General features: G+C 34.7%; 1 protein-coding gene across 3 annotated transcripts in view; it reads right to left on the bottom strand.

Annotated features, from left to right (window-relative positions):
* Nucleotides 1-12,502, bottom strand: part of LOC129745644 (uncharacterized) — a 190,375-nt gene that overhangs the window by 93,821 nt on the left and 84,052 nt on the right. For all 3 annotated transcript variants that reach the window (XM_055738861.1, XM_055738860.1, XM_055738862.1), the window contains one exon: nt 10,591-10,646. The gene's annotated coding sequence lies outside the window, so the exon portion shown is untranslated. The remainder of the gene's footprint in view (nt 1-10,590; nt 10,647-12,502) is intronic.

Below are 12,502 nucleotides of genomic sequence, written 5' to 3'. Positions count from 1 at the left end.
CTACGATGCTTTTTTTCATTGCATCAGAATTTATGGCGTGAACTTCGAATTTGAATATTTAATAAATTTTCTCATTAACTCTTTTTTTTTAGAAAATCACTTAAAATTATTCAATTGTGTAGAATACAATTTTGTACACAAATTTAGATATCGTATCTATTCTTAGTCTTCAGTTGTTCAATATAAATATCAATCACTAGCTGATCCCATAAGAACTCCGTTTCGCTTTCAACTTGGAATATGTCATGAACAGTTTGTATGAAAGTCAATTGGGAGCACTGATGTGGTCTAGTGGATAGGCTGGCGCGAGTCTGGTAACCCAGGCGAACTGGGTTCGATTCCCGGTATCGGCAAGAAAAACTTTTGGGTTCGAATCCCATAAGTTGCCGACAGGTAAGATGTGTTGCATTGTATAAATAATTATATAATCAGAGGGAATGCATCTGGGGATAATCTGAAGAGACTATTGCAAGCGGAGTGGATTGCCAACCATTGTAGGTCTCTGAAGTTTGGATGCCTTCTCTCGACGAACCATCGGCCGTGGAAGCCTGAGAAACAATTCGAAGGCCAAGCCACACAGACATAGGCTGGACCTTGCTACCGATGGGGGAACCATACATACATACATACATACATACAACAGTTTGTATGAAAGTCAATTGCCAAGCATTTTCTAGATTCATTGTTAACTAATAATTGCAAAAATATTGGACGATCACTTCGTCTGTCGTCTGATACTAAATATGAAATCAGGAATCAAAAACCACGTGTATAAATTTCGACTAAATCGTTGCATAACAACGCAATTATTGCCAAAAAGCTAAACCCCTTTCGGGGCTCTTATATAAACTTTGATATCTGAAATCGATTGCCCTTCCCTCAAAACTCCCATGTGCAAATTTTCAAAGCAATCCATTGTATAATAACGTCAATATTACTAAAAATAGTGAAAAATTAATTTATATGGACGACCCCTTTCGTCGACCCCTGGCAAAATATTTGACATCTGAAATCGATTGTCCGTCCCTGAAAACTACCGTGTAGAAATTTTCATCCCAATCCGATGTATAAAAACGACAATATCGCTAAGATACTGAAAATTTAATATGGACGACCCCTTTTGCCGGCCCCTTACACTAAATTGGGTACCTCAAATCGATTGCACGTCACTCAAAACTATCGTGTACCAATTTTCATCTGAATACGATGTATAATAACGTCAATATTGCAAAATCAGCAAACAGTTAATATGGACGACCCCTTTGGCTGTCCCCTTACAGAAAATTTGACACCAGAAATCGATTGCTTGTCTTTCAACACACTCATGAGCAAATTTTCAACACATTCCGACGAAAAATAACGTCAATATCGTGAAAACAATATTTGTCTTGTATGAACGACCCCCTTCAGAAGGGGTCATCCAAAAATCTGAAAACATTTTTCATCCTTCCTGGTCCTAATGAGTATCCATGCCAAATTTCAGCTCTCTAGCTCGTAAGACGGCTGAGTCTATAGAGGACAAACAAACAAACAAACAAACAAACAAACAAACATACAGAAATTGCTTTTTATCTATATATATAAAAAGCAATTTCTGTATGTTTGTTTGTTTGTTTGTTTGTTTGTTTGTTTGTTTGTTTGTTTGTTTGTTTGTTTGTTTGTTTGTTTGTTTGTCCTCTATAGACTCAGCCATCTTAAGAGCTAGAGAGCTGAAATTTGGCATGGATGCTCATTAGGACCAGGAAGGATGAAAAATGTTTTCAGATTTTCGGATGACCCCTTCTGAAGGGGGTCGTCCATAGAAGACAAATATTGTTTTCGCGATATTGACGTTACTTTTCGTCTGATCGTTTTGGAAATTTGCACATGAGTTTTTTGAAAGACAAGCAATCGATTTCTGGTGTTAAATTTTCTGTAAGGGGTCAGCCAAAGGGGTCGTCCATATCAACTGTTCACTGTTTTTGCGATATTGACGTTATTATACATCGTATTCAACTGAAAATTGGTACACGACAGTTTTGAGTGACGTGCAATCGATTTGAGGTATCAAATTCAGTGTAAGGGTCCGGCAAAAGGGGTCGTCCATATTAAATTTTCAGTAACTTAGTGATATTGACGTTTTTATACATCGGATTGGGATGAAAATTTGCACACGGTACTTTTCAGGGGCGGGCAATCGATTTCAGATGTTAAATATTTTGCCAGGGGTCGACGAAAGGGGTCGTCCATATAGATGATTTTTTAATATTTTTTGCAATATTGACGTTATTATACAATGGATTGCTTTGAAAATTTGCACACAGGAGTTTTGAGGGAAGGGCAATCGATTTCAGATATCAAAGAGTGTACAAGAGGCCACCGAAAGGGGGTTAATTTTTTTGCAATAATTGTGTTGTTATGCAACGATTGAGTCGAAATTTTTACACGGGTTTTTTTTTGGCACGGTCAATTGATTCCTGATTTCAAATTTAATAGCAGACGACAGTCAAAGTGACGTCCAATATTTTTGCAATTATTACTTAACAATGAATTCAAAAGTGCATCTGGAGAATGCTTGGTAATTGATTTTCATACAAACTGTTCATGACATCTTCCAAGTTGATAGCGAAACGGAGTTCGTATGGGATCAGCTAGTATATATAGATAAACACTTATTTTCGAGTTCTTTCATAGAATAAAAATCTGACTCATTTTAAATGATATGTGCTCACGTAAGAACTTTTACTAGACACAAAAACACACGACGTATTACAGGACACGACACTTAACGTTCTTACTTAACGGAAAAAGGGTTTAAAATTACCTTTTTTGTCGACCGGTTTCGGGCTCGATGTTGCCCATCTACAGGACGATGTCCGACTGATTACTTGAAGACGGTTAACGTAACCAATTTCCTACACTGCTGATGTATTCGTCGAAAGGGTGTCGCATCAAGCGAACTTTTGGTTGATCAGGTTGAAAAGTGGAGATATAATCGGCGGGTCATCTTCGTTCATCAACGGTTTCTCGGCCGTGCTGAAGAACATAGACTCCCAAGCGTTAAGGTGTCCAGGTTTGCGTACGCATTTTTTAAATTTGACCTTTTCCCAGTCAATGGAATGGTCAAATTCTGTTGTGTGGGCGGCCACGCTCGATTCATTGATCCTTTTGTTTTCAACGGCATTCTTATGCTCTTTGAGCCGCACTTTAAATTTACGGCGGGTTTGGCCGATGTAAATCGATGGACAACTCTTACATGGAATTTCGTAAATTCCAGATCTTTCCTCTTCCGGAATTCTATCTTTGAGTGAAACTAGCCGATCCTTCAAAGTATTCCCACTTTTGTACGCAGTTTTGAATCCGTGTTGTAGAAGAATCTTACTTATTCCATTAGTTAGTTTCGGATGAAATGGTAGACTAACTCTGTAAGATTCTTCTTTTTCCGGTCTGAAGGTAGTTGTATCACTTCTATGCTTTTTTCGGGCGTGTATGCGAAGGATTTTTCGAACAAATTCGTAGTCATATCCGTTCACAATCCCGGCTTCGTATATTTTCTGCTTTTCCTCTTCAAACTCGGGCTTCTCCATCGGAATATGATACAACCGGTGTGCCATAGAGTGGAATGCGGCTTGTTTTTGAGCCCCAACATGATTCGAGTCGACCGTGATGTATCTATTAGTTGAGGTTGGTTTACGGTAAATTCCAAATTTCAAGGTATTATCCTCTTTTCTTTGAATCAGCAAATCAAGAAAACTCCCTTTTCTTGATTTGCTGATTCAAAGAAAAGAGGATAATACCTTGAAATTTGGAATTTACCGTAAACCAACCTCAACTGATAGATACATCACGGTCGACTCGAATCATTTTGGGGCTCAAAAACAAGCCGCATTCCACTCTATGGCACACCGGTTGTATCATATTCCGATGGAGAAGCCCGAGTTTGAAGAGGAAAAGCAGAAAATATACGAAGCCGGGATTGTGAACGGATATGACTACGAATTTGTTCGAAAAATCCTTCGCATACACGCCCGAAAAAAGCATAGAAGTGATACAACTACCTTCAGACCGGAAAAAGAAGAATCTTACAGAGTTAGTCTACCATTTCATCCGAAACTAACTAATGGAATAAGTAAGATTCTTCTACAACACGGATTCAAAACTGCGTACAAAAGTGGGAATACTTTGAAGGATCGGCTAGTTTCACTCAAAGATAGAATTCCGGAAGAGGAAAGATCTGGAATTTACGAAATTCCATGTAAGAGTTGTCCATCGATTTACATCGGCCAAACCCGCCGTAAATTTAAAGTGCGGCTCAAAGAGCATAAGAATGCCGTTGAAAACAAAAGGATCAATGAATCGAGCGTGGCCGCCCACACAACAGAATTTGACCATTCCATTGACTGGGAAAAGGTCAAATTTAAAAAATGCGTACGCAAACCTGGACACCTTAACGCTTGGGAGTCTATGTTCTTCAGCACGGCCGAGAAACCGTTGATGAACGAAGATGACCCGCCGATTATATCTCCACTTTTCAACCTGATCAACCAAAAGTTCGCTTGATGCGACACCCTTTCGACGAATACATCAGCAGTGTAGGAAATTGGTTACGTTAACCGTCTTCAAGTAATCAGTCGGACATCGTCCTGTAGATGGGCAACATCGAGCCCGAAACCGGTCGACAAAAAAGGTAATTTTAAACCCTTTTTCCGTTAAGTAAGAACGTTAAGTGTCGTGTCCTGTAATACGTCGTGTGTTTTTGTGTCTAATAAAAATCTGGTCTATTTTTATGAAAATTCTGGAAATTTTACATTTTAATTGTATTAAATTTGGAATTGAAAAATTAATTTGAAATTTCAAGGACCTTCGAGAATACAAACCTGAATACTATTACTCGAAGTTTCTATTTACATCCTGACTTATGACTTTTGAATTCTTGTTTCATCAGTAACCTTTCACTAATGATTCGTAGTTGTACCCTTTTTTTTTGAGAATCGTATTGTGAACTTGAGTAACCAGATAATTTATAAATTTGTTGTACAAAATATGACCATGAACCATGGCCGTAGGAACGGGGGGAGGGGGGGTGTGGGTTTGGGGTTAATTTTTTTTCCGGGATTTTCATCCCTTATGATGATTCATCCCTAAAAGTTTGGGGTTATACTCATACGCATTTTTTTACATTTAGATAATATTTTTCTAATACGTTGGATAAGAAATACATAATTGAAATGAAGAATAATAACTATTTATTTATTTATTTACATAGTATTCCGTCTCTTGACATAACTTGACGAACATAATTCCTAAAATTCACTCGGTCCATGGCAACCGTTCTCCAATTTCTCGGGCACCCTACGTTCACCAGATCACGCTCCAAATGGTCTAACCACCTCGCTCGTTGCACCCCCGAAAAATAATAATTGAAACCCAAAACATCCGAAATATTTCAGATTCAAAACTCAATTTTTCAATTCAAATTCAAATTCAGATTCATTTCGCAGATGAGTTCACAATTAAAATAAAATTATCAATATAACTATTTCGGTGAGGATTTAAATTGGAAGAGATTGCAGCCTGATTTTTCTGATTGTTAATTCGATTTTAAAATTTAACCAAATTCAGTTCGTTTGCACAATTCAGCTGAAAATGACAAAAATTTAGTTGAACTATAGTTCATTTTGCAGAAAAAAATCATCCACAGGAATCAATTTTTCATGAATTAATTGTGGATACCATAGAGAAACTTGTATCTTCTCTTCAAGAAATTTCAGGTATTTCCATTTGTTTTTGCGTATATTTGAACATTATTAATATCGCAGTATTTTCAAGAACCTAATTTCAAACTAAAATCAATAGCAAAAATTGATCTTGAATAAATCCGATTTCTACTGCAAAATTTTAATCTTACACTTTCACCTTTGAAAATTGGATTAATTTAAAAAAAAATTGTTGGTTCAAACCAAATAAGCAAAACTAAGCTGGTCCGATTATCTGGTTTTACCAGGACTTACCCGAATATTTTATAAAACAAATAGAGAAAGGTTCGTCTGCCCAAATTTTGTTGAAAAAAAAACTGTTTTCATCCGGTTTTATTCACATTTTATTGGAAAATCATCCAAAAATTAAATTGTATCATTATAATTTTTAATATTGTCGCCCAAAAATTAAATTTTACAAGCTTAATTTATTAGAATAAATATAAACGTTTTTTTTAAACTTAATTACGATTCAGATCTGATGTTGTTTTATTTCTTTTGAATAATTCTTGGATTTTTCCGAATATTGACCGGATTTTGGTTTGAAAATTTGGAAATAGAATGTCCGTTTTTTCAGGTTTTCAATAAAATAGCCCGGATACGTGCGGGAGAACTTCTGGCAATCATAAGCTAAGTTCACCAGATTTTAATGCAAACTAAAGATTTCAACCATGAATGAAAATAAGTTTCCTATTTTGGTGCTACGCGATTCTTGATACAAATCCTAATCATCATTTGAAAGATTTTAGTATATATTTTCAAACGTTTCTTTTTAACACGAAAAACTTGTTTCTATTTAACTAGAAAAACGAACTTAAAAATGAATAATCAAATAGTATAAATAATAAGTATTTTAATTTTTTTTTCAATCCATGCATTGTTTGAGCAAAAATATCGTAGAAAAAAAGTAGGTCACTAAACCCCCCTCCCCCCCCCCCCCCCATGAGTCAGCTCTTCCTACGGCCCTGCCATGAACATTATCATAAACTAAAGTATGAATATAAAATGTACATTTAGGTTTGCCAACTCGCCTTTTTATTCGAATTTCAAAATATTTTTGTTTGTGTTGAATAACTTTTGAATACATGAATGGAAATTGCTGAAAAATATTCAGTGAAGCTACCTAGTAATGTAGCGTTGACATGTGCAAATTTTAGTGACGTTCTGTCAAGTGGTTTTTGAGATAGCATCCAATGAAGAAAATTCATCGGCTTTAATTTTTGGATGCCAGGCACGTTATCCAGGGCCATAGGAAGAACCGACTCATGGGGGGGGTTTTGATGACTAATGTTTACCTATGATTTTTTACTTAACAACTCAGGAATAAAAAAAATTAATACAAATTATGTTTGTAACTATATGATTATTCATTATTAAGTACTCATTAATATTTCACGTATGAAATGGTAACTTGAAAAAAGACACGAATGTGTCATTGTCATTGACAAAACCTTTAAAAAAAGTAGCTTTAGAAAAGTGGTCTTAGCCTAAAGGGTGAGCTATTTTTTTATTAAACCTCTAAAAACAAAATATGAAATTTGCTTCCATCGATGGATAATTTTTTTGAATTTATTTAAAAGTCTTTTAGATCAAAGTTGTATGATTTGATCATAAAATAAGTTCTTTTTAGGGTAGCCCTCAATTTCTTAAAAATAAACTTATTCAATACTCAAATCAAACAAGCCCGATCTTCTAAACTCTTTTGCAAATTCCAAAATTCTAACCTTTGATGAAAATAAATACAATTTTCCTAAAAAAAAAAAAAAAAAACAGGCAGAGAAAAAAAATACGAATCAAATTTGCTTGATGCAAATTTTAACTAAGTTTATGATTTTAGTTTGGAATTTGGCTTTAAAAAAGCTACTATATTAATAATGTTAAACAATACACCATGAAAATAAAAAAAATTGAGCAGATTTTTAAGTTATCTCAGGTTCTTGTTTCTGAAACAGGAAATATTTTTCATAAAGAATAAATGTTTGATTTTTTTAAATATAATTTGGAATATTTTGCATGAATCAAAACTTAGAAAATTAATTCAAAATCTATTTTATATTTGTGATTTTCAGCTGAATTGTGTGTACATACTAATTCTGATTAAAAACTTTGAAATCTGGGAATTGAATTGACAATTTTTTAAGTTAATGTTCTCTTGAATTTCTCAACAATTTTATGTTGATTGAAAAACGCATTCACAAGCTGAATCTTTTTCTGAATTTTAAATCTGAATTTAAACCTGTATCCAAAAATTAAACTTTGAATCTGTTTCTGAATTTCTATACAATTTTCGAAATGTACAAAAAATACGATTTAAGAATCTTAATTCCAGATTAGAATTTCATGAGCCAAATCTTAGAGCCCTCATTCATGGATCTATTTTTGAAATTCTCTAGTCCTACTTTAATCTTAATTCATTATTTCAATCATTTATTTTTTATCTGTTTTATGAATCTGATTGAAAATGAGAATTTCTAATGATGAATCTGAATCTGGTTTTCAATTTTGAATCGCCTCTTAGAAGCTTTTAATGTTGAAATTTTGTGTTAGAAAAAAATTTAAGAACTTCGAATTTGAATATAGAACAAATCTCTTCTTTTTCCACATTCGGAAAACTATTATCAAAATATTGAAAATGCATTTGATCTTCGAAAAACATGATTCAAATTTCATATGAATGCAAAACCGAAATCGAACACGGGTTTCCTACTTTCTCATAATTATTCGAACTGAAAATCAAGAATCCCAAGCATGATACCCCAGCTAACATGAAATCGTAATAGAAACGATAATCCAAATCGAATATTAAGACATTTTCAATAACCATCGTAAACAAGCTGGTATTGAGTGATTTTCTATCATTCATTTACGAGAAGCTTTGCCCAAAAAAAGTTGAATCGGATAGCAGTTTAGTCAATTCGTAAATATGTCACCAAATAGTTGAGAATACGCTAATTCAACATTTACGATTTGAGTAAACTGATTTACGATAAATAGGCGATCCTTCCTTCTTTCTTCCTTTGACCGGTTCGTGAACAGAAAATCTCACATATAGAGCTATAGCGCAAATCATTTCATCTTATGAGTTGGCTTAGTGGTAAGATACCGGACAGACAACTCGGAGGCTGGAGTTCAAATCTCGGTCGGGGATATTTTTTTTTTAGTTTTACTCAAATTACTGCAAATCGTATATTTTACATTTTGTGGGGAAATCGAATCGTTAAAATCTTGTCATTGTAGATATATCGCCTCCACTTTTATAGCTATATGCTATTTTGGTAAGTTTTATACAATCTTTTCATCTGGTATATTGGTTTGATTAATTCTGTTGTTCCTGCGATATACCCTCTTGAATGTTTGCTGGGACACCATAAGAAATACGAAAATATGTAGAAATACAATTCTGGTTATAGGAATATGGAACCAGAACCTCCAAAATGGGTTAAATTTAAAATTTAATATTCAGACCTGAATTTCTATGATGAGGTTGCCAAGATTGGCCCGGATATTTATTATTGAATAAGGGAAAAGTCCGATCCGACCCGATTGCCCAGATTTCATTGGAAATGCCCGGATTTTGCCCGGGATTGTCCTCATTCTCATTCTCAAATGAAACTTAGAAAAAAAACAAATAGTATTGTAATTTTTTTTATGTGTTCAAAATTTTTGCTTCAAGTTTGAAAGAATAATCATTCTAGATTTTTTATGGGTAATTTCTGGGTTTTGACCAAAATTGCCCGTTTTTGGTCAACAATTTTTAAATCGAATACACGGATTCAAAACATTCGTTCGGCCCGGATACATGCTGTAAAAATATCTGACAATCTTATTCTATGCACAAGTGAGAAAATTTTGAAAAACTGTAGCAGAATTTTGTACTTGAAATGGGTTTTTGAGGTTTTTGTATTAGTTTTTAGTCCAGATAGTTTCTCTTGAATATCTTTGCTCTACTATCATAATTTGAGTATGAATTTAAAATTTTGAGTGTAGAGTAGAATACCTCGCTCGCTTTTTTGGACACTCATGGGGGGGGTTTAACCCCCAAAACCCCCCCCCCCGTTCCTACGGCCATGACGTTATCTATAATGCATACAATTTTTCAAATCAAGGCTATTTTTATTACTTTTTTGTTACCTGAAGCTTGACTTTCAAAACTACTCAAAACTTTTGATTTGATCGAAGTTATGACAATTTTAGCAGACACAAAAACAAATATTCGATTTTTAATTACCCTACCTCTGATTTCGAGTAATTGCACCATTCCAGATCCAACCAAAACATAGTATCAACTTTGTAGGATCTATCGAAGTGTTATTCATGGAAAAGGGTCACATTTAGCCAGGTGACCGTTAAAGAGTTCGTTTACCTGCCCTTCATGTGATTTGTCAAAATATCTCCCGGTATTTGACCAATATTTGGCGCACGATTTGACCACCGTATTTTGTTTATGTTTATGGCTGGCAGCTTTTTTACTTGAAGAAATGAAGTCATTCGTGTTTATTGATCATCTAGATGAATATTAATAAAAAAAATGTCTTTTTCCCAATCGAAGTTATTGATTTTCGCTTGATAAATCCTCTTAAAATCCCTACCTTCATGGAATTCATCATCTTCACTGCATGAATAGTGAAAATTAGAATGAATATGCACACTTTCAGATGCTTCAGAACTCCTCAAACGATTAACCATATGAACTTTAGTCGATTTGTGGGTGTATGAGTGTATAATTGCATGTTACGTGAACTACAGGTTGTAATTATAAGGTTCTGCCATTTTCCAAAAAAGAAAAGATACGAGGTACCTGATTTCTTCAGTTCTCGCCAAGTGAAAAGTTGTCATTGGCCTTGCCGAAACTTACCTCAGACAAATAGTGGCAGGAAGGAAAAAAAATCCGCAGTATGATCGGAGACAGTTCTGAAAGGAGAAAGATAAAGAGAAAACGCAAGCGTTGAAATCTTGTTGTAATAAAAATTCATAATTTGCCGAATCGGCTGTCATCATTAGCATCGAAAACAGGCGCTGAGGTGTACGCGCTTTTTAATTGAGTCATTTTCCAGACGGCAAACGAATGCAGTCGGCTAAATGTTACGACGCGAAAGATCGTCGTGCTGAGATAAGTTATGAGAAATTTCGGAACTGCAAAGATGGGAAAAAGATGATAGGAATATTTTTGCTTACTGTTTCGTTTAATTATTCGTGTCATTGGTTGTTTTACAGGTTTTATTTTTGTTTATATCGACATTCAAACTACATAAATGATTTTTTTCGAAATCTTGAATTGACATTTTTAATAACAATAAAAATTGATTGAACACAGTAATGTATAGTCATAAAATTATAAATTCCTTCTCAAGCTGAGACGAGCTGCACACGTTCAAGATGAATGATGCAATTGAAAGTGGCGAGTGGTGAATAATGTAAAACGCCAAACGATGACAGTGTCGATTTTTGTCAACCAAGCACCAAGTCAAGCCGAGCTAAGGGTCGATCGTGAAGCATGCCATACATTTTTATTACTTGATGCGGGGGTGAAAATCGATGAATTGAAGGTTATTCAATTATGATTGCAAGTGTTAACTCACGATTGGGAGGAGCTTGATTGATCACTGTGGGTGAGAGTCAAGGTTCGTTTCAAATATTATTTATGACAATAAAATCTATAAAGTAATTTAAACACAAATACTTATTAATATTGAAGCTTTCAATCAAAACTTTCATACATATTCAACTTATTTTAAACTGTCATTACACCCAAACCACTAACTGTTTTTTATGTTGTACTTTCCGACTAAAATTGACTTCCCCTACCAAAATTCTGATGTCATTGTAAAGTACACACTAGTACGCATCATTTTACCATCGAGTGACATCATCTAGGACGGATATTTATTTATTTGGAATAGAGAAAACCATTACGCCCGGTGCGTATCGAGTTCACTCAAGATTTGTGTGTTTTCTTGGAGAAACACTGTCGAAGATCTCGGTCCCATCTGCCGCGTGTCCTTGTCGTCGTCTTGCTGCGTATAGATTATGTCGACCGGTTGATTCTGATTAGTTGTTTGTGAATGTTGGTCGTAAAATTCAAATTCATGTTTGAAATTGATATTGAAAGCCATATTGTACGTCTCGGTGGTCGAGTGGTTAGCGTGGTAAGACGGTAATCGCTGGTCCACTGAAGGCATGGGTTCGATTCCCATCTCGGTACTGGGTGTTTAAATGTTAATCTTAAGTTGTCCACGTCATTTATTCAGTCTGTAAAGCCTAAATCGGCTAAGACGGTGTATGTCTTTTTTAAAAATCGATATTTACCATGTTTTCCATTTTAATGTTAAATCTATCATTGACATGGAAATTGTTTTTTACTCTTTGCATGAGAAGACTCGTTCGATGTTAAATTTACTAAACAATTCTAAATTAAAATTGCAAAGTTGGAAGTGCTGTCATCACTGATGGCAATACATTCGTTAAAAATATAACACAAATTAGTAGCCGAAGACTTCATTAAAATTTTAAGATCACTCGGTCAACGAGGGCGCTCAACGACGCACACAGGAGTATTATACCCCAAATCCTCCAAAATTTGGCGTAAACACGTACAATTGCAGGCTGCGTAACACGCAGAATTATGTGACTATGAACAAAATTTCTTCAACAAATCTTCATTTTCAATATGATTAATGAATTGAGCCTGAAATTGCGATTATTCCTTGATAAACGCATGAAGTAGAGAAGCTAAACAAAATAGAACAATGTTTTCAAACAAACTTATA

This window comes from Uranotaenia lowii, chromosome 2, assembly GCF_029784155.1.
Source record: "Uranotaenia lowii strain MFRU-FL chromosome 2, ASM2978415v1, whole genome shotgun sequence".
NCBI classification, from domain to species: domain Eukaryota; kingdom Metazoa; phylum Arthropoda; class Insecta; order Diptera; family Culicidae; genus Uranotaenia; species Uranotaenia lowii.
This window is presented reverse-complemented; position numbering and strand designations above follow the sequence as displayed.